This window comes from Zosterops lateralis, assembly GCF_965231275.1.
Source record: "Zosterops lateralis genome assembly, chromosome: 32".
Lineage (NCBI taxonomy): Eukaryota > Metazoa > Chordata > Aves > Passeriformes > Zosteropidae > Zosterops > Zosterops lateralis.
The window spans coordinates 4,802,638-4,826,336 of NC_139792.1; the positions used below are offsets into that span (position 1 = coordinate 4,802,638).

Sequence of the window (23,699 nt, forward strand, 5' to 3'; positions counted from 1 at the left end):
TTGGTTTTTAAAGCAAGGAAATTAGTGACCTAATTAAGTCAGTAATTTGTTCCATACCAGCTATTTACCTTTTTGGTGCTTACATAAAGCACCAAACTGACCATAATATATTCCTTGGTTTCTTCCAACCACACAAACTCAACACAGACTTTACCCTCTGAATCTGCATAGTCTGCAGTATAAATATGACCCATGTAGTCATAAAGGCCAGATGACTTGGTAGACAATCCCATGTGGACTGGAGCACTAAAACACCAGAAGGGCTTTCCAGTTTCATCCAAGAGAGTCAGATCCATCACAAAGCAGTCCTACAAACACAAGCAGAAGAGATTATTTCCCCATGGCCCAGTAAGTAGATCTGTCCCTGATGTTAGAAGAAATATAAAGGGTTCAGAGGGTTTTGTACAAAGGTTAAAACCTCAAAATAAAATTGATAATGGTTCACTGACCTATTGCAAGAAACACTTACTTAGAGGTTTTCTACAGAAATCAAAATTGCAACCCACAGACATGAAACACTGCAGTACAGAAGGTACCACTGCCAAACCAAATCAGACATTATTTCTTGAACATTTTTCAGCCCTTAACATCTGTTTTTCTCAATTATTAGTTACTTTACCATTCAAATGATTATAGTCCCTTCAATATGAGTAAGCAACCTAAGCTTAATGTCAGTTGCTAAACTTGTGTGAATGTAGCAATGTTTGCAAAGATACTCAGGGACCACTCAAGGCAGAGCACACAAAATTACCCTTCCAAGCCAGCTGTATACAGTACTTTTTGAAAGGCTCACAGCTTCAGTTCCCAAAAAGGTAATAGTAATAATCCTGATGTAATTCCTCCTCTTACAAATTCTTGAAAATATTTCTTTACAAGATTACACAACTAGATAATTTAAAAATGTTAATGCCAATTCTTTTGTCTTTGCAAACTGATAGTTTCCCATATCCCTTAGAAGCACAGGAGTTGTCTGTCATGGTTAGTATCAGCTGTTCCTTATTCTCTTGAGTTCTGAATCACTAAATGAATCAAATTATCTTAATTATGTTGTATCTGTGGTCCAAAAGCAGAAATAAACCAAAACCAACATATTCCATGCCAAAAAAATTCATTTGGAATGCTTTATTTCTCTGTACTACATAGTTGTGTTTCTGTTGCTCTAACATTGCTTTCACTATTACTTTACTTCAATCAAACAACATAAGGGCAGATGGCACAAACACGAGGCAGTATGATACACACAGTTTCCCTAAGCCTTTTAATGCAGACTATGCTGAAAATACAAAATTCAAACCAAACCTGATAATGATGGTATCATAAACTTATATGAGCTACAGAATCACTGGAAACCAGAAAGAATTACAATTTTCTGGTCTGACAACTTGCATATATAAGGCCAATTACAAAATGTAAAGTGGGATGGTGTTGGGTGGTGGGATGGTGAGGTTTCCATGCATTTCCTTCCTGGTTCTAGTCAGGATCAGGTTAATTTTTGCAGCAGCCAGGAGGTAGCATGGCTAACACAGTGACATTGTTCTATACCACCTCATCTCATTTCCAGGAGCAAGGAAAAGGTTTTCTTCTCAGTCAGGCTATTGTGGCATGGTCAGGTTGAGTTCCTCCCTTCACATGCATGTTTGCATGTTAATCACTCGCCTCTCTTGTACCTTCTTATTATTAATTTTGTTGCTGCTACTCTCCATTTTCTTCTCCTATTGCTGTTTCCAGTAAACTGCTCTTATCTCAACCTTGACCTTTACCTTTGTGCCTCCAGTTCTCCCCTCCAGCTCAGCACAGGGCAGAGGAAGGGGAGAGAGCCAGTAGAGAGTGTGATTTGGAGTGGTTACAGTGAGAACATTAAATTGGAGAATACCATTCCTAAGCCATGACAATTTCCAACTATCTGTACTTCAGCAATTAAATTTTTTACTAAAAAACCCAGAAGTGCCAAGAAAGCTTTTGGGTTTTTTGGTTTTCCTTAAGAGTATTAAACAAAATTCAAATAAATTCCAAGTAGTGGAATGTCCTACTTCTGTGGCTGATGTGATTCGGCCTCCACACATTTTAAGAATTTTAGACACTTATGGTAAAGACCACAGTGAATTCAACCCATGGCTATATGCTGACAAATTCTATCTGTCACCCCAAAATGAGGCATTTAAAAAAATTGTATTCTTTATTTTGTCGTAGAAACAAACACTCAATATAATTTATGCCGTATGCACATAGGAGGGAGACTAAAACTGAAAAACTAAAGACTACAGCCACAGCTGTTTCCTCTGTCAGATAACTTCCTAAATTCTTATATACTACTCAGGAGTATTTTCATGGAAAAAAAAAATCCTGCCAAGCAGCTGAATCACAGATTAGACTCGGGTTAAAATCACAGAATGATTTGGGTTAGAAGGGACTTACATAAGTCATCTAATTCCAACTCCCCTGCCTCACCATGCTCATCATGGGCGAAAGAATTTTTTTGCCTTTTTTTGTCAATGTCCAATTTAAATCTACCCTCTTTCAGTTTAAAAATATTGTCCCTTGTTTTGTCAACACATGCCTCAGTAAAAAAGTCTCACCTTATCAAACAATATTTCATTCCACATCTATACATGATTGGCAGAAACAGCAGTTTTATTAATTTTGAGGGTCTTTTCAAAAGAAGTGCCAAATTTGAAATCAAGTGTTGAACTAAGTGATTTTTCAGTAGTGCTTAAACTACATTCATCAGAATTTTTACAACTTCTGAAACATTCACGCTGATAAAGTACATTTAAAAATATGTGCCTTCACCACTATTGCAAAAGGTACAGAAATAATCTGAAGCTTTGTTTGAAGTAACTCTTTCAGGAATTTTATCCAACAGAATGTGTGAGCATTCCTCTAAAAAAATAAAACGTTAATCCAGCTGACTGATGTACCTGACTGGAGCTAGGTGCTGACTGTGTGGATGTGGTCTGTAGTTTCTCCCTGTGGCCACTGGCATTTTAACATTCCCCAGCAGTTCCTAACTTTCACTGCATACACACCACAGAACTGCAGAGTATTTCCCCAGAGGTTCAAGGCTTATTGCTCACAAACAAACCCCAACCAACCAACCAACCAACCCAAAACAAACAAAAAACCACAAAACAAAACAAAAAAAACCAACCCACCCTCACATCAAACCCAAAAAAAGCCCTCACAAAAAGTACATCTGCAGTATTTTTTCTTTTTTTTTTTTTTTTTTTTTTTTTTTTGTCCAGCATTTACAAGCAAGGCTGGTCAGCCACAGCATCTTTGCTGAGTGGAAAGCACTGGAGTGATAACACACATTACATGAATGAGTCTAGCATGCAATCCACACACTATGAGAGAAAGCAGAAAATGTTTTTCCTCAAAATTCACTTATTTTTTAAAATATTGGAACACAGGTCTTTGTCTAGTAACAGACACCTTCTACATATCAAAAAATTGTTTTAAAATTAGCATATTTAAGATGCACAAACATAATTCTGTTTTGAGATAAGCATTTCCACAAACAAAAAAATATTTCTGACCTTTACATTGCCTTTAAACACATCTGTTTCCCAGCATATGCCAAGTGTCCCAGTAATAGGAAAGTGCTTCCTATTATCCTTCAAGTTTACAACTCTTGAGCCTCAGGTATCCATTTTCAATGTCACCTGAAAATATAAACAATATACAACATTACAGCAGTATAAATCAAATTCAGTCCAAGTACGCTGTAAATGTTCTCCTTTTCATGTCTTTTTCATCTCACTCACCAATAAGAAACCCTGCCATACACCAACAGCTAAATATCAAGCACTTCATAGAGGAATTAAGTTGCAGTTCGAAGTTTGATTCTGTGATCCACAGCAGAAATAGCAGCTAAAAATTCTTTTGTATTTTTTAGCATAAAAATAGGAATGGCACCTAAAGAACTTACACAAGGATGCAAGGAATAAATTTCATATTCAACACTTCCATCTCTAACTGGAAACTCAACCCAATAAAAAGGGTATACAGGTAACAATTTCTCCTTAGAAAGGATATTGCATCATTTAAATTGACATGCATTATGATTTGATTTGAATCAAGTTTTTAAATTATGAATTTAATTTTTTTTAAAGTAGCTTTCCAAAACTCCTGGTTCTTGGGGTTTTTTTGGCAGAACTACTATGATTTGTGATTTTTTTATTACTACGTATACCCATATTTCTTTGGTATCTCTTCTCTCAGAAGAGATTGACTTTTTTTTTTTTTTTTTCCTTTGCTATCAGAGGAGGAACCAGGGACTCCAACATTCTAATTATAAGTTTGGGAACATTATAATGAACACAATCTGACTACAAAGAAAAGTGAAAATAAAAGCATCACATGACACAAGCAGATTTCTTGGTAGGACATCCCTTAGACAAGTTTCCTTGAACAAGAGATTCTCTCTCAAAGGAGCAAAACAAAAGCACTAGAGACCTCAGTACAAAAAAGAAAATATCTAGGACTTGCAGGAGACAAATGAGAAGGGCGAGAAGGAATTCCCAGGAATATAATGCCTGTCAGGATCCAGTAGCAGGTCCTGGATGGTAAGGTAACAAGCTAAGGGGCTTGCAGAGGTTTAAGATGGAAGTGACAGAGTGAAAAAGGAAGTGTTTTGCCTGTGATTCTCCTTCGATCAAGCTGAAGTAGCAGCATGAGGCCACAGACAGAAGAAGCAACATCAGAAAGGCTGGCTGTGAGTTAAATGGCTGCATCCAGCAGGCAGTGCCAGCAAAACCTCTGCTTGGTGGCTGCTTGAAGCAGATCGTTAGAGGCAGTGAAGGAGAAAGAAAGCCCACACTTCAACACAGAGGCCAAAAACTTCTCTGAACTGGTGCTGTAGAGCCAAGGCACAAACCAATGCTGGAAAGGCATCACTCACCAGTGGGGAGTCCAGAGAATACTTACTCTGGGGAGGAAGCAGCCCAGCACATGACAGAGAACAGCAGCTGCAGGTTTTTCAATACAGACACTGTCTGGAATAGGAGTGTGAATACAGTAACCAACGTGACCATGCCCAGGAAATATTTTGTAGGAAATACTTTGTATGGTTGAAGGAAAATGCAATCGTCCGGACCATGATACCCACTGTCTTTGCAGTGAAGTGCAAAAGAAATCAGTGAGAAAAATGTAAGCAGAATTCGTTTCCAGGACCCAGCTCAAAGTAGAAAAAGGGCATTAACTTGATACCTGTCCAAATGGTTCAGTTCCAAAACCTCAGTAAATCAAATTCAATGACAAAATGTCATTCAAGGTAAAAATATTTTACTTAGTTTACTAACTAACCACTGAAAGACCACATTTAAAGTTGAGTTTTTGAACAAGATTTGAAAACATCAGTCAACAAGCATTTTTTTCTAAGATGACTATTTGGTTATCCACAATTCCAGTCTGAATGGAAGTGGCCATTTCTCTTACTCATTCAAATCAAATGAAGTTTGAATGGATTAAAAATGGATTGAAAAAAGCATTCTGCTAATAAATTAATGAAGCCCAGGACATCACTGCCACTGCATGACATTAATACACCACTGCTAGATAGATCAGCTGGCTAAGGTGTATTATAGTTACTTCTTAACTTTAGCCAGAATGGAAATAGGCAACAGATCAAGAATCTGAAGGCTAATTATTCATGGGCTGGTTAATCCAGTCTTTATATATGGGTTTTTTTAATATAAAAGCTCCATTGCAGTCTTTATATTCCAGAGGAGGGAAAAGTCTGCCTAGAAACAAGCAAGGAACTGCAGGCTAAGTACTGAAGTCTTCCCTTCCTCACCCCAGTCACATAAGAAAATGAAATTAAAGGACAGAACAAGCTATGTTAAACATATGAAGAGAAACACAGAGAAAGCAAATTGGACAGGGCTTTCTTCAGCCTGATCCAGACTTTGTTTCATTGTCCCCTTATAACATCTCTAGTCCTTGGTTTATGCAAGACACGCATAGCAGCAAAGCAGCAGAGTAAGTTATAGGGAACAAATATTTCCAAGTAAAGGTAATAAAGAACATATATCATGTAGACAAACTTCAGGGGAAAGAAACAAATAGACCAATAGTTCCGGAGTACTTATTTTAGCTAAAAGCCAAGGAAGTTTGTTTTGCTAACCAAGCCTTTGTTGCAAATTGTCATTTGATTGGTATTTTCAGAGGAAAAGCTGTGCTTAACACTAATTCTGGTGCCAACAACCAGCCTTAAGACACTGAAATGGTTATTTAAACTTGCAAATCAATCTTCAAGGTCAAGAAAAACATTTCAAAAGCCTGATATGAAATTTTAAAAACAAATCTTAAAAGCTCTCTAAATACACAAAAATCAACTCTCACATTTTGCAAGCACATCACATCAGTTTACATCAACAAGAAATGACATTGAAAAGTCAAAGCTTAAACTACCATGTGGGTACAAAGCTGTGCTTAAAAAGTTGAAAACCTAGGTAAATACACTTCAAAAGTATTTATTAAGAAGCTGGATTCATAGCTTCTGGGAGTCTTCTGGGAGAAAAGCCTGTCATACCTTCCTGAAAACAAGGAAAGTTTTCTAAATATTTTCAATTCAGTTACAAAGTATTTAGCATATTCACCCTACACTATCTGCCAGTGAGACCATATTGCCAATTCTGTTTACATGAAAAGGAGAATAAAACAAAATGCTAAACCCCAGCCCAAACAGTGGCAAACCAGCTAATTACTGTAATGTAAGTATTAATAACAGAAAAAAAATCTGAAGCCATATACACTCCATCTACTTGGTTCAATGAAGTGTGACATAACTTTTTTAATTTAATATTAAGAATTCTGCAAAAAGAATTGCAAACAGAGTAGCAAAATGAAGCTCAATACTAATAGACACTAACAAAAAGCAGATAAATATTAATATTGAACAAATAAATCAGTTATTCTGCAAAATACAAATGGGCATTCTCTGGTAACCTAGGAAGGCCTAGAGCTCCCTAACGAAAACCAATAAATAAGTAAAAGAACAGTATAATAGCTGACAACTGATCTGTGCCTCAAGTTGTAGAAATTGCCATGGGCATGTCTATAATTTAAAATAAAACTGGACTCAGTAGAGAATTTTCAAAAATAGCAAGACAAGAACATTGCAGACTTCCATGCTTCAGAGTACTCCCAAAGGAAGGGACAAAGAATATTATTAGAAGGGAGCCTAAAACCAAAACACAAACCAGCAAACACAACCAGTCTGGACAAACCTGGCCACCACATTCAGCAACACCATGTTCACCAAAATGAGAAAAATGAACAACAACTTAGAATGAAAAATGTGACAGCAGACAACCATATGCTGCATCACTACACCATTTCAGGAGGAAGTCAAGCATTTTCCACAAGGAATTATTGTGTGAGCACATGGAAGGGACAAGTTGACAAATGAGCTTATTGTCTGCAGAACCATGGCTTCAGCTGCCTGATGTCCTGTGAGACCAGAATCTGGTGGCTGTCACACTGCTGAAGGTCACAAAACCAGTAATTCAGAAAACACTTGTGAGCATAAAACAGATTCTGTAACTTGCAAAGTGAGAGGGCATCACAACTGTAGCTCAGGGACATTTCCTAAAATTTGCATAAAGATCAGCTTATCAGCTTAATCTTTTGTGGAAGTAGCTTCTAAGCAGCAAGAAAGTGGTATCAAGAAAGGAAGTATGCCACATAATACTTTTTCTTGTGCAACTGTATTGCTAGGAGCATAACATTTTCATTTTAGAAAACAAAATATGACATTCAGCTAAACCAGAACAACCAACACAATTCCAAAAACTCAATCCTCTTGCCAATTTTGAGAAGTTTTGGGGTTTTTTCTGATAATATAAAGAGGATTCTTGTACTACACAACACTTCAGGTAAGATTTCTTGCTACATGCATAGACTTTCACTGAAGTTTTAGCCGTAGAATTATTCATTTAGTTTAAGCTTGCAACTTTTCTGGAATCTGAAAAATGTATTTCAGGTATATTTCAGGTTCAAGGACTACTACACTCCACACTGCACAAGGCTGCCATCTAAATGACAGCTCTTGGAATCACCAAACACCAACGAGAAAAACCAAACCAAATCACGGGGAAATTCTGTAGCCCGGTAAAAGCGCTCACGTCTGACAACAGTGCCCTCTACTGACCGAAAAACAACATGTTCTGCAATCCGCACTGCTCAGGAGTGTGGATAAAAAAAATTACTGCCGACACAAAAAAAAATTATTTGGGAGCAATAATTAATTTACAGTACTTAATTCTAAATTAAATTCATGACAATGTCTAATTTTAATATTTTAATCTGTCTCTGCTTACAGAAAGACAGCTATGTAGCTGTAGGAATTTATGCTGAAGTTATGTCAAAAGAGAGATCACACATGTATTTTTCAAAACCTCAGTACAATTATGAATTTGGGCTGTATGAGAATAACAGGGATGATCAATCACGTCTCATGGAAAGAAGTGCTGAAAACAGAATGAAGCAGCAGTTAAAAAAAATGACTGAAATTGTTTACCACACAATGACGAGATGCCAGAACAGGCAACCTCAAGCTCACCAAAAAAAACCTATAGATCTTAAAGTTCACAGTAACTTCTACAAATTTATCTATATTTTCAATCTGTCTGTGCATCCAAAGTATACTCAAGGAGAATTCTACAGAAATAAGCTTCCAAATTGTACGAGGACAAACTGTCTCTCCTTTATAAAATACAACTGAAAGAAACATCAGCCTGCACCAAGAGCTATGCCACCGCATTATTAATGCAGCAGAGAACTAAAAGAAAAGACCCTGACAATCTGAAGAATTCAGTCCCAGGCCTGACACTATAAAAATGTAACAATGGGCAGACTTCTTACAGAGCAGCCTTAGGATGCCACACAAAGCACCATGCAGATATAAAGAAACCACACAACTAACAGACATCTTACTCTTAAAATTCCATTTCAGTTTCACCCCTTAAAAGAGAGAAACTGGATACAAGAAGGAAAGACAGGGATCATTTCTAAAACAAACATTATTGTTCTGTCAACTTTACGTTTTCTGCAGAAGAGGCACTTGAATGATCCACACAGGTACATGCAGGTTCTGCCATGAAGGTCAAGATGCAGGCTGTACTCATGCAGTCCATACTCTGAGTCAATATCATCCAGTAAAGGTTGATTAGGTGGAGGAGTATATTGACTTGAAAAAAAGAAAAATAATAGAATTTAGCAAGGGGGAACATGACTTAATAGAGATGTAACATACAGCCCTACACTGAGACTGTCATCTTAAGACAGTTTTGAAATCAAACATCTCTAGTTCATCACACTTCTTTTAAACTAATACAGTGTCTAAAACTGCTGATCAGCTGTTCAGCCCAGCCAAAGGGAGAAAATATGGCAGTCAACTTTAAAAGGTACATCCGTTAAACTTCAAAACACGGATTTGTCTTCAACAAAGAAAAAAGCATCAGCTTAACTACAAATCTAAAAGCCCACTAGCTCTAGAGACTTCTCTGAAATAGCAAATATTGAAATTATTTTGCCTGTGCCTAACTAAATAACTACTGCACATAAATGACCTGAAGTGACCACATGCCAGAGGCAACTGAGCAACTTCTACACAGGATCCAATCTGGTACTAAGAGAGAAGGTGTTAAATCTTACATTCTGTGAGAGAAGAGCCACACTGAGTTATAGTGGGCATTTAAGACTACTGGTAGATACAAAAGTATCTGACTAGAAAGCGGAGTGGCAAATAAATTCCCCAAATACTGTTCTAAAGCTAAAAAAAAAAAATTGTATTTTTAAACAGTTTATAATGTATAAACAGGTATTACATTATACACTGCAATATACACATATACAAACACTTAATAGGAAACCCTGCTACTCTCTGAATAGGACTAAAAGATAATTGCAAGCACCTCACCAGTTTACCAGAATTTTTCTCCCCTCTTACACAGCCAAAGATTACTTCTCTACTTCCTGAAATGTCTCCCTCTTTTCTATCACTGTTTCAGATAGGAAGAGGAAATAAAAAGACTGCTTATGAAAAGGGAGAAAGTATGGGCAGTGTATTTCTAACTTTCTCAATACAGCCAGTACTAGTACACTTTCTTAACTAAATTATCTCCACAATAGCATAACGATGGCAATATTTTAGTATGAAAATGCTTCTACATTTTTGTATTTACTGTAACTGTTGTTTATATTACACAAGAATAGTTAATTACTGCCTAAACATAAGCATCTTACCAGCAGGCAATTTTAATTGTAAAACTCAAAGCTTTATTCAAAAGGTTATCTTTACTTCCCACAAAGGAAAACCAAACTTACACAGTAGCAGAACCCAAAATGCTTCTCTCAAGAAGTTGATTATAATGAAGATTCGCCATAACAAAAGCAATTTCATTTTTCTCCTGAAAAGTTAATTAAAGTATATGTATTTTTATCTGGAAATTCTTTTTTTCACAAGGTCTTTCTGAGCATTAAAATTCATAGATAAATGCTGCCGCTTATTACTCTGCCAGTTACTGTAATAATGTTAGTAATGGCTTGCTTTAATACTTGGACTCCTAAAACCTTTACTGTTTTTTCACAAGAGTACAGAATATATATAAAAGATTACAGAATTTCTGTATTACAGGGAAAGAGAGGGAAACTACCTATGTCTAGGCAAAAATTATGAGAGCTCCAAGAATTGCCCCTAGCTTCTAATAACCACTTTTAAAAAGATACCTAAACAAAATCAAACTGCACTTACTCCCAACTGCTGAAACATCAAGATTATTTTCCCATGTAAAGAACTATTTCCAAAGAGGGCTAACATCAGTGAGGAATACAGAATTATTCAATAGAAACTGTGAATTTCAAAGTAAAAAACATGTCTTCACCAGACTATTTAGTCCTAGGAAAACATTAAAACATAACCTTCTACAGATGTCTATACAGAGAAAACATCAATGCGAAAACTAGAGACAGAGGTATATATTTACTTCAAGAACACAATACTAGGATATCAAGTTTTTTTTTTCTTTAAATGCATTTTTTTAAATCCTGCATTTCCAAACACATAAGTCAATAGGAAAATAATTCCCTGCCAGAAGTCTATTACTCTCCTGAAATGTGGGCAACTACTGTTTTCATCTCTCTGGGTTACCAGAAAATGACATCCTCTATTCAAACTTTTGGCTTTTTAACTGCTCCTGTATTTTCAAAGTGCAAAATTACAGCTATAAAAGATTTAACTAGGGAGATCTATCAATCTCATAATTTCTCAGTCTTTCTCTGTCCAAATACCAGAAGGCCCACGTAACCTGCCCTTGGTTTCTGTTATGCAGATATGTGCAAAAAACAAGACGTGTGGCATTTACAATTATTACACCCACTGACACTTAACTACCTCATATTACTCTGCCTACACAGAGAATAAGAACTGCTGTTCAGAAAAGCAAGCAGGGAAAATATACTGGAGTGAGGCACTCGATTCTTAACAATGATGTGAAACTTGGTTATGACTGAACCATTTCCAGGTGCTGAAAGATCTCTCTTTCTGAGCATGGATGGGGCCAATGCATGAGCAAGACCAGAGAGCCAACAATACAGGGGCACCCATCTACAAAACGTCTGAAGATAAGAGAGAAATGGCTGTTCACTTAGCAGAGATTTTCACAGACTGAAACAACCAATAATGGGTTTATGCCAGTCAGGTTTTCAAGTTTTCCAGGAAATGGATTTTCACTCTTACCTTTAAGTAGGAGTGAAAGAAATAGTCCTTCTGCACTTTTAAACATTGCCTCTGGCGACTGTGTACATTTGAGGCAGCATGTTTGCAGCTGGAGATTAGACACAACTTTGAGGAACTGCTCACAGCCTCCCTTAGGAAAGTTCCAAATAACCTAAGTCTACATCAAGAGCATGGCTGAGGGGAGGAAAAAAGGGCTACCACCTCTCAATTCAGACCAAGAGCAGAACACCTGAAACAGGCCTCCATAGCACCCAGACCTACATAGCCACAGGCAGACACAGAGGTGCCAGTGCATCCCATGCAAAGATGCAGATTCCTTCTGAAGTCAACTTCAGATGTTCGGCACTGCCCTCTAAAGACATTCATGTCTACACTTACCCTACAGAGGCTAACTGCTTAACCTAGACTCTTAATACCAAGAATTTAATACCCCCAAAAGGGCACCATTTACAGCATTCCTGCTGCTGGAGCAGGATACAGCTACCTGGTGATGTAGATTAAAATTAAGTTGCTGTGTGGGAACTCATCACTTTGAGTGGCATGGGCAGGTAATGGCATGAATCAGAGGAAGAAGCACTTCTTTTCTCAAACCATTCCATTTAAAATTATTCTAGCATATCAAACTTGGGCATGTGAAGACTGTAAAATAAATAAAATTGAACACAGCATCTAATATGGAATGATGGATAACTGATCTCTTAATTAGAAGTGGATTTTTTAAAAAAGTATATATACTCCTGTGACAGCTCTTCAGGATACAATAAATCTTCCACTTACTGTCCCTACATGTGTTTTGTGGTTACTAGTTTAGACAAGATCTTTCAAAATCCAAAGGGGAAAAAAAAGGAAGATTAAAAAAAAAAAGCCCTCCTCAAACCCAAACTACAAGCCAATTTTTTTTTTTTTCATTCAAATCATAATAAAATACAGAAACAAAATGTTATCTTACCTTCCAAATTCCTACTAACAGTCCTGGACTCAGACTGAAGAGCTGGACAAGCTCATCAGCACCAACTGCGACACTACTTTCAGTCAGGTTGCCAAGAGGGTATTCAGCAATCAAGGAAAATCGACGAGGTCTTTGAAAAGAACATACAGAATGAAGTAAAAAGGCTGTGTCTCCTTATTCATGTAAAAGTTCAGTTTAATTTCATTTTTAACTGTAAAGTCTGACCAGCAGCACATGATGAAAATGGTTTTGAAAGCATTTGCCATGCAGAATCATAAACCATACATTTGAACAACCACAGTGTACTAGCAGGATCTCAACCCCTAACAAGAAAAGAAATAAAAAACACTATGATCTTCTAAAACATGCTTAAAAAAAGAACTTACGTACTTGCCCAATTTTTCAAGATACAGAATTACTTTATAACTTGTTTTTCATACTCTATTGATACTAGATGAAATCACTGAGAAGCAAAATTCAAAGGAAAGTATCAAACTGTACATATAATAAATTAAAAGTATGTGCTACAGGAAGCTTTCTTTTTTTAGATTTTTTTTCTATATTTTACCTATAATTAAAGCCATTAGCTCCAAAAAAATCTTAAATATAAGTTCATGAACACTCTTATTAACTAATGATGCATTTTAAAAAAGGGCAGTAAGTAAGAGTTTGCATTACCTACTCAGAATGAAGAAGTCTTCCTCAAATCCTTTTCAGACTCAGGCTCTTACTATATTCAAAACAGTTCCTAGACTTCCACATAGTATCACTGTAATACCACCTACAATCAAACACTGAACACTGTCTGGGATGGGGCATCCACAACCTCCCTGGACAACCCATTCCAGTGTCACACCACCCTTACAGTAAAACATTTCTTCTTGATCAACATCAACCTTTTCCATCTTTAAGTCAATCAGGCCTGTCCCTGCACTACTGCCTTATAGTCTAAACAATGACATACTGAAATTGGTGAAACCACTGACTTCATCTCTAGTCACAATTTCTAAAACTTGTAACTCTGTGAAATAAACACATCAACTGCCTGCAAGCTTTTTTATTTTCTACATATGAATCATCATCTCGGTAAAACAACTACATTTCCCACATAATTTGACTGCAAGACTTGTTCAGTTAACTTTATACAAAAGGCTTCTCTTGATTTATTTGTTTTATAAGTATATACTCTGCTTATGGTTGAAGAACCAGATGTTTTGTAGGTGACCAATTCCCTCTTTTCAGAGCTCTATGGCCAGGGGCTTTGTGTAAGAAGCAGGCAGCTGACTCTGTACCTACTATACACACAGGCCCAGATGTGGGCAAAACTCCTTGACAGCAACCAAATACCTCAAATAAACACTTTTCATTTATTTTTTAGAATATAATGACAAAAACCACTGTACACATGTAAATTAAAAAACAAGGGACATGCTGTGGACTGTGTGACTTCATATGCATGTACTGAAGACTGCACACATAGTTAAACATCAAGTTCCCTAAATTCATATACACACCTACCAGACAGAAAATAAATTTTAACAACATAGAATACCTGACTGTAGCCACATAAATACTGATTAACTCTTCCAAGCTAAATTTCTCACAATAAAGTCTTCTAGATTTACATTTTTCTTTCATGCTCTAGGGCTTAGATTCAGCTTTCCAAGTCAGGACCTATCAGCCTGCATATCACATGCCAATTAACCTATGAATTAATGCCATAGCTTGCTGGATTATACTATTTCTACTATTCCTCTCTAAAAAGCTCTACCAAAGAGAAGAACATAGAAAGAACTACTGCGGGGAGGCTTTCAAATGAAGGGTTAACTTATTGAATCAAACAAATGTCAGATAGGTCCTACAGACATATTATCAATCAGTTACACCCAAAAAATCCTCAAAAATCCTATATTAAAACTCACCCATTCTTGCTGGGAGGTCTGTTTTGGTCAGGAAGCAATGGTGTAACTCCAAACAGTTTTAGGGTTGACAGGATGTCCAAGCATGGCCAGTCTGTACCATACCAAAGTATGGTAACAGATGTGTCCTTAAATGATAGTTTTGGATTCTCTACTACATGTTCTTTTCCATTTTTGTCCTTTAGAACAATTATCCAACTCAAGCCAGAGACTCTGTTATTTAGGAATTGAGAGGGGAGAGGAGTGTTTAAAAACAAATTCTCAAAGTGATAAAATTTAAACTATGCTTTCAACAGAATTTTTACATTTCTACTAACTGCGACTCAGTTTCAGTCATTTATAGATTATCATTGTATCATTCCATTATGATATACATTTTATAGCTCTAATTCTATACTACTCCAAGCCATTAATGTTTTGTACATTGTTCTGAAGTAAATCTTTGTGACAAGGCATTGCTTACTTCATAGCTTCTTTGTTTTTACATGGAAGACCTGTGTAAGGATCTAGAAATTTAACGAGTCGCATTACTCTAGTCTTGAAGGCACACGTTTGTTTGAAGATGTATTCTTTCTTCCAGTACCCAGGCTTTTTATCATGTAGAGCAGCACAGCCCAAAGAAACAGCTTCTGTTTGTTTAGACTTCATTTTCCATTTTGGTTGCAAATAATTGGAATAAAGTTTCAGCCAAATTCCACTGAAAATAAAAATAGAATAAAGAGGAGTAAATTTCAAGAATAGTCACTTCATTTTTACATGCACATCTCAGCTACCACTGAGCATAGTGTTAGCAAAAAACCAGTCTTGTCTGTCTTCTCAAAAATATGGGATCCAGGATGAAGCTCTGTGACAGCACAGTCAGTCAGCAAGTAAGTGAAAACTGATAAAGGTTAAGCAGAAATTTTTGAAAATTCCACCCTAAAACAATGATGTGTCCTCCTCATAGAAAATCAGCTAGTGGAAAAAGTGGTTTAATATCTCCTATTCAACAAAGACCATCTGTAGACTTCAAGTTTCTCAGTTCAGCTGAGGAGGACAATTAGAATCACCTTTGTTTGGTGGTACTAATGTAATTTCAATCCTTTCTGCACTCTCTTTGGAAAAGCCCAGAGAAGACATGACTTTCTGAAGTCAAAGAAATATGTGACTGTAATGATGGGTTCATCTCTTTCATGCCAGGAAAACTATTAGTTCACATTTCAGCCCCTCACACCCCAGTATCTCTAGCACACCCCAGTATCTCTAGGACAATTCACAGAACATTGAGTCCAGGAACCTACAAAAATTCAATCAATAATCTGTGAATATAGGTTGCCAGTAAGTTTTCTAATTTTGAAATGCTAGACACACAGTGTACATAACTGCACTGAAGAAAATTACTAGTGAGGGCAACAAATAGTTGAGACATTTTCTACCATTTATCAGCAAGGCTACCAGTTCTCACTTATCCTCAGGCAAACTTACACTAGCATGTATGGTATGGCATCTTCCCTTCTCCTTAAAGTATTCAAGGACTAGATCCATCCCACACTGCCTCCTACCCATCAAAAGCATTCTCAATTCATTAGCTACTGAGAATAACTCCCCACATATTGAGAGCCAGCTCTGGTTATTGATGCAAGCAGACCCAGGAATTTCGCAAAAACCTTCCAGCCTGCTGCTCTGCAGATATATACAGAATTCCCCACTGCCATTTTTTAAGACAAAAGTGTCTAAAACACACAGACCAATAAGTTACCATAACTGGTAAAGGTGGGTTCACAGTCAACATGAGTTTTCAACCTTCCATTCACCAAAAGCAGAGTGGGAAGGGTAACATAAAGAACAATCCCCATAACTGAAACAAAGTTTTAAAATCCTTCTACTTTAAGACCATAAAGGGTAGCCAAGTTACCAGACAGTATAAAAACATTTCTGATGGAGGGGGAAAGTTCTTTTTTTAACTCCAAAGCAGTTTAGAACTGTCCAGTCATGAAAAAAGGAGAGATGTCCTTAACATAACATCACATGGGGAATTTGAGCTGTGTATCATCCAATTGGTCTTCACCAGCCTAAAACACCCAGTAAAATAACCTCCTATAAAACTTTCCTGATAACTAGAAACTCCTTCCCAAAAAAAGATATCCTTTGATGGAGAGAGATACTCTGCATCTTACTGTATGATGCTGAAAAGACAGGGCTTAGTACTAGGCATTTCCTGCATTTTGAAGTTGCAGGCTCAGGCAATTTAGTTGACTGAAGATAGACTAAGGACAAATACCTACCATGCTCATCCTCACTCTCAGAAACATATTGCATCTTCCTTTCCCAAAACAGTGTTGGGCAAGCAAAGAAATTAGTTCAAGAAACTCAAAAATTCAGCTAGGGCAGGGAGACAGAGAAGAAGATGAAGGAGGACTTGGAATCACAAGTGTTTAGGAAGGTATCACTTCCCCTTCATCCTCAACTTCTGAAGAAGTCAGGGCAGATAAATCAAAAAGGCATCCAACAGGGAAGCACAAGTTTGCCTCTTTCACAGCAGAATACATGCCCTGCCCTTCTTGCCTCAAATTGTTAATACTCATCTCAAGGTCTCTTACTGAACATTACTACAACAAACCAAACAAATCTTCTACTGCTAACTCAGATGCCAGAATCAGACACACCATCATCAGTCATCACTTGACCACAGTGGCAAAGACTTTGCCCTGTGCTCTCACTTCCTCTCACACAAGCACGTTCTGCTGGTGATCAGAATCCTCAGGCCTTCACAGGCAGACCATACCCATGAACTTCCCACACTGCATGGTAGGAAGGCTGGAATATCCCATGCTGTGACAAGGAGGGTACAGAAAGGGAGGGTCATAAACATTTCCTTGTCCTCAATAGTTACACTGGAGAGACATCAGTGCCAAGAACTGTTCAAGTGAACAGCCCAAAGACAAATCACTGCATTAGGCAGCACAGACATAGCACAATGAAAGACTGATGGTCCTGTTGCAACAAGGACAGCTCCCTGTACATCCAGGACACCAGAAATATCCTAAAAACCACAGTCAGATTTGTCACAGAAATATGCAGTGACTCCCATTAAAACTTCTGTTCATTCACTGCAAGATTCAGGGTCTTGAGAAGGTCCAGGAAAATCCATCAGGAAGAAATTACCTGGTCCCCCCTGAACCAGTCAGGCTCCTAGATAAGGGAAACTAACTCTTTCCAAAGTCTCATTTGTGCACGCACACTAATCTCTATTGAGATTAGAAAATGGAAACAGACATTGTCGAGATGGAGACAGACGAATCATCTTCCCCTGGACAGCCACAGTGATTTTATCCTGCTTCACCATCCTGAAGTGGAAAACACATACCAAGATTGGTAATTTGTGTCAACTATGCAATTTTTATCTACCCTCAAAACCTAAATCTGGATTACAGATCTTCCCTTTAAACTCATCAGTTCTAAAGGTATTAATGCCAAGGTAAACCAACTAATTCACCACACAATTTTTAGTAAATAAGGGAGAAATAGATTCATACCTGGTACAGCAACTTCCTATAGAGGAAGACATTTTCTCATTCAAACAACACTAATGCAGTAGAATCCTACAAAGAAAAGGATGCCCAGATCCTAGTTATCACACACCAACCCAAGTCTCTCCTCTTTACCCTTTCACAAAATTATCATGATATTGGTTGGAGCAATTTATGAACTCTGTATAAGCAATCCTTATTAAAAAACGTGTCGGTATTTATCTTTGTCTCTTTTGTTCTCATTTAGACGTCACCAAAGATTCACAAACAGAGCAACAGATAAAAACCACTAGTGGATCATTTGATTGAATCAATTCCTCTTCAAAAATCTAATGAAAGAATAAAGTATGCAGGACTTCAAAATTGTCAAAGCTACAATTCCATAAAGCTACTGGCAACACACCATTAAGGATCACCTGAACCGAAAAGTTTCTGCAGGTCCATGTGAATACAAATAAATATATAGAAATTTTAAAATTAAAAAAGTGCTAACACCAACATTTCAAAGCACTGGATTTAGTTTTTGCCTCATAACCCCCAATAAACAACAGGCCCTGCACAGCTAGAATTGCATGCAACATGTACTGTACGCTGTGCAGGGCAATTTCAGCAGAGTAACTGCCCAGAGGTGCTCTGGCATCAGAGAAACTGAACTGGAAAGACTCATAATTCAGGTAAACACAACTAGGGCACAAACTGAGACCTTCTCTCTTCCTTACTTGTCATTGGCCAACTCATAGAAGCGTCTATTCACACAACCAAGAGACAGTAGGGACACAGCATCTAAATAGGAAAATATCTTCAGCAGCATTTCTGATGGCATGCTAGAAAAGAAGAGAAAGAGGAATTCTGTTAGACTTGCCTGCAAACTCCAGAAATTACAATGGCAGAGAATTTTAATTTCAAACCAGACAAAAACAGAAGAGGTGGAAAGCAGCAGGTTGTAAACAGATGAAACAAAAAATCACCTAAAGAGTTAAATTGTGGAGTTTGGGCTGTAACTTCACTCTTTGGTATGTGGCATTTGCCTAAAATAATTCATCACAACTTATTCCAGTGGCACAGCACGATTACACAAAAAGTTGTAAGTTTGAGGTTTTATTAGACTTTGTTAACTTTAACTATGTTTGATATGAAACTATCTCATTTAGCTTCAGTTCCTTACTGCTTGTACCATGATTTTAACGTTTATTCCACAATCACCAGCATTTGCAAAACTGCAGATACATTCACTCTCCCTTTTGACTGCCGCGTCTGGCCTGAGAACGCACCAGGACAGAAATGTCCTAGTCTAACAGCAAGATCATGCTCTACCTCATCATCATCTCCAAACTGTACGTGCTCAGGGGTCTTGTGCAGTTTTCATTTATGTCAGCAGAAAGATGTGAATTTCAAAGTAAGAGCCAAGTGATATCCTGAAAATGCCAATGTCTCTGCATCTGGAAGGCTGCCTGAAATGCAGGAGCCAGTCTAGGCATGACAAGCAGAACATACCCTGGGATTGAGCCAAAGTGATTTTTGCATTAGCAGACATGAACCTCATACAATTTGAGCAGTAGCTCATAGCTGCAGAGTTTAAAATACACGCATTTTATACTCTTAATTTTTTTGAGCATTGAGTATGGCCACATCAAAATCACTGCTGAAAATAAAAGGTGCTGTGAAAGTCAACACCCCATCTGTGCCTCTTGTCCTTTTACTACGGGGTTATTTGCAACACTTGTTGATTTATGACACTGTTTCAGAAGCAGAGAGCTTTAAAGGGTAGCACAACAATGCCAATACCTCAATGTTTGTATTAAACTCACAATCTTAGTTACATTGACATAGAAATAACATGCAAAAACTTGCACTGTTATTATGTGAAATAACTCATAAACTCTAAGTCCAAAGCAATTAGTGCACTCATTCCAGAGACAATTTAGAAGTGATACCTTAAAAAGCTGCAAATTAGCTAAAATAATATACTTGATCCAGAATTTTCAACAGCAGTTTTTACAGCTGTATTCTTTCTCCTTTGAAGGAAGCTGATTTTTTTTTCTTTTTTCTCTCACTATCACACCAGTCAGACAGCATAGAGGTGCTGAACTGGCCATCCAATGCAAAACAGAGAAATCACTACACAGTAGTGATCAAATGTATAAAACTAATTGCTTTTTCAGGTAACATAGTCTTAGAATATTTTTTGTAAAAATGTAACTAATTTTCAAAAAGAAAACAACTCATAATTATATTGAAACTACTCTTTCACTGCCAAACAGGAAGAGAAACATTTACCTTGCAGTAAATATGCAGCAGCCAGTAATTCCTCCCTCCTTTTATCCCAATCCACCATTCTCAGCCTCTCCATACACTAAGATACACTTGATGACAACCAATAACCAAGAGAAACACATGAAGTTTAATTCCAATCTGGCTTTTATTGAAGTAATAAAATAACAATTTTTATTCTCAAGGAACAACACTGCCCATGACTTCCAAAGAAGTTGCTGAAGGCTTCACATGGCTTGGAAAACCTACATAATCCTTATGAACCTAGCAAATAACACAAAGGAGAACCATGCCAGAAAACATTAGAAGGTGAACACAGGATCCCAAAGTAGGCCAGGAAAGAAAATCTTTTCAACTCAGAATATTTGACATAGAAATCTCCAAGATATGAATACAATTACTGCAAGCAGTCAAAAGGCAGTTTACAGGGTGACTTACTCACAGACATACTCACCTCTCAAAGCTCATGTTTCGTTTCAGTTTTCTGGGAGGTGTCAAATACAGACTTTCAATGCCAGCATTTACAGTTTCAGAACATTCCCCAGGCCTGGCAGCAAAGGTCCTTAACCTACTTGTAAGAAGGAAAAGCTGTTAACACATATTCACAAAATGAACAAATACGCATATTGTGCACACCTAGACACAACACTTCAACCAAGGCAGGATGCAGGGAATACACCACGTGGCAATCATTATGATTTGAACAATTACACCCAAGTTAAAATACCTGGCATCAGGAAGATTCAGATTTAAACTCACAGCTGTCAACCCTGTGATTGATCTCTCACAGCAGGCAAAGGCAATAATAGTGTTGCTGCTCCCCCAAATCAGTTTAAATCTGGTAGAGGTTTATTACCCTTAGACAGCTGCACCCCTGTGGCCACTACAGCCAAGCTCCACTGAGGCCCCTGCAGCAAGTCAAACTCACTGATTATTCTTCTGTTTCACAACATTACTCCAGAGACATTTTTGAGCCACTCAACTTTGCTAAGCGATTAAAAGATACCAGATAAAAACAATACGTTGAAACTTCCTCAGAAACTGCTGAGGTTCAAAAAGAATTTGTATCCTTTCAAGCATAAACAAAAAGAAAGGAGATTTAACCCATGAAACAGAGAGCAGCTAACAAGGTCTAAGGGATGTCTAGGTGTTAGACAAATTACTTGTCGGTAGAATTGCTTTAGTAAGGTTTATGGCTTGACACGCTTCAAAGATTTCAGATGTAGTGAGAGGTTAACAAAGCTTGGGAAGAAGGATGACCACTGAGAGTGGACACAAAGAATGCAGAATTTACAGGCCAGAGGGATACCTGGAACAACTCCCAAGATAAGGAAGAAACTATTAAAGCCAACTCAGCAATTGTGCTGAAATCAGCTACAGCTTCCAGAAATGTGAGACTGCCACCACTGACTCAAAAAAGAGAAAGACTGAGCATGCAAACTAATCAGCATGAGAAGCAAGAGAATTGTTAACCAACAGAAGATAGAAAATTAATTAATAAGAGAATTATGTAGCTTGTAGCCAAGGAACTAATTCCTTCCTTTGCTAAATGCCACCCAGCACTGTGCAGAACTGTAAATACATCAAATAACTCCATGTCTGGATTGGTCTCTTGCACACCATGGTGAAAGAACCTGCTCTGGCAACATTTCCACATCACAGTTGGGATAGAAAAGGAAGAAACTTTGCATATTTCTAACACAAATTCTTACAATCCAACTGCTCACAGATTTTTCCAAGTTTTCTGATAGAAAGGTCTTTGTCAGCTGTAATTGCAAACAAATCTGTTGCTTCGCGTATCTGTCTCTCAGGTCAGCTCAGCGTCAGCTGGGCCGCCCTGCTAGCTGTGATACACCCAACAGTACCTTCGCGTGGGTTTTTGGTTCCGCAGTCCTTTGCCTTAACTGTCTCGGCCGTGGTTAGAAAGAGGGGACACTCCAGGCTCAGGGAGAAAAGGTTTTATTCGGGTAACTCAGGGGCAGCCCCTGGTTCCAGGCCTGTGCCTCTGGGGAGTGACCCCGGGCCTCGGTTACAGGGGGTTTTTGTTCCCCCAAAATCTCAGGGGTGGATACAGGTTACAAGACCAATCACACAAAGCCAGGTGGGTAAGGTCAAAATGCAATATACAACATTAACAAATCAGGTGGATTTGGGATGTGGCCCTGGGAGACTCACCAATCCCTGTCAGACACCTCTCCTGAAGGTCTGGGGTCTGGGGGATGGTGGGCATGTGGGGGAGAAGTACAATGGGATGGGGGAAAACACAATAGGACGATCGAAACCCAGGGCAGAGGATTAGAGTTGTCTTGGCAACTCTTATCAACCTCTGATAAGCACATTCCAAGACAGTAGCTTTACCTGGCTAGGGTTAAAGTCCAATTCACATCAAACCTACAACTAAGAAACTTATGATACTATTCCAGCACCCCCACACAAATCCTATCATTAATCCACAGAGAAAGATGGGGACAGAGTTTCAATCTTAAACCAAATCCTTACACTTCATACCCTCGGATGCCACTGAACAAGCAGAGCTCCCCATTCACTGCATTACTGACGCTTTAAATTGCCAGCAGATTTCCAACACCTGGTCAAACCAGCTCGGGGTTTCTAGGCAACCAATCCATATGGGAGGGAAATAGCTAATTTTGAAGTATATGGTTATCATATACATTTAATAAGTTCTTGATTTAAGATTGATTTATGCTTAAAGAAAAAAAAATCAAAATAAATTAACAGCGCTGGCCTACATTGTCAACTGTGCTATGTAAAACAAAACAAAAATATCCAAGACACTTTACTAAGAATTGTTACAAGCTTAACAAAAAGACATGCACATTTGAGCTTGGGTGCTAACCAACTACATTAACAACTACAAAAAAGTAGTCTTGTAATAAATACAATCTGGAGATCAAACAAAGGGTTTTACTAATGTATCATTATCCAAAACACTTAGATGATGAGGCCCTAAACACTTAGATGATGAAGCAGTAACAAACTGCTGTTAAAGGGATTTAGAGACACAAGTTGCGTTCAACAGCAGCAGAGCCATCACTTCTGTATGTTCCAGGGCAGCACATCCCAGGCTATTCTGCCCTAAATCCATGCTGAAAGCAGAGAGTTTGGGCATACTCTCTAGGGACGCAATTTCACAAACTCCAGGCACAGAAATAATTCAGATACGAAGCTGGATTCTGGATTTTAAAATAAGCTACCTTGGACAAGCATAAACTGCACAGACTGTCCTTCTTGCTCATTTTAACCACTAACCTCTCCCTTCTTCACTCCAGGGAGAAATATCTGAGGGAAGA

General features: G+C 37.8%; 1 pseudogene across 1 annotated transcript in view; it reads right to left on the minus strand.

Annotated features, from left to right (window-relative positions):
* The window catches only part of LOC310920852 (F-box only protein 15-like), a 25,162-nt pseudogene continuing 1,463 nt past the window's right edge, over positions 1-23,699 (minus strand). Inside the window, exons 2-10 of the transcript in view lie at positions 20,843-20,956; positions 18,837-18,941; positions 15,072-15,305; positions 14,612-14,821; positions 12,690-12,819; positions 10,330-10,412; positions 9,045-9,190; positions 3,537-3,662; positions 1-308 (exon numbers count right to left, since the gene is read on the minus strand). The product of the transcript in view is annotated as an F-box only protein 15-like (transcript). The remainder of the gene's footprint in view (positions 309-3,536; positions 3,663-9,044; positions 9,191-10,329; positions 10,413-12,689; positions 12,820-14,611; positions 14,822-15,071; positions 15,306-18,836; positions 18,942-20,842; positions 20,957-23,699) is intronic.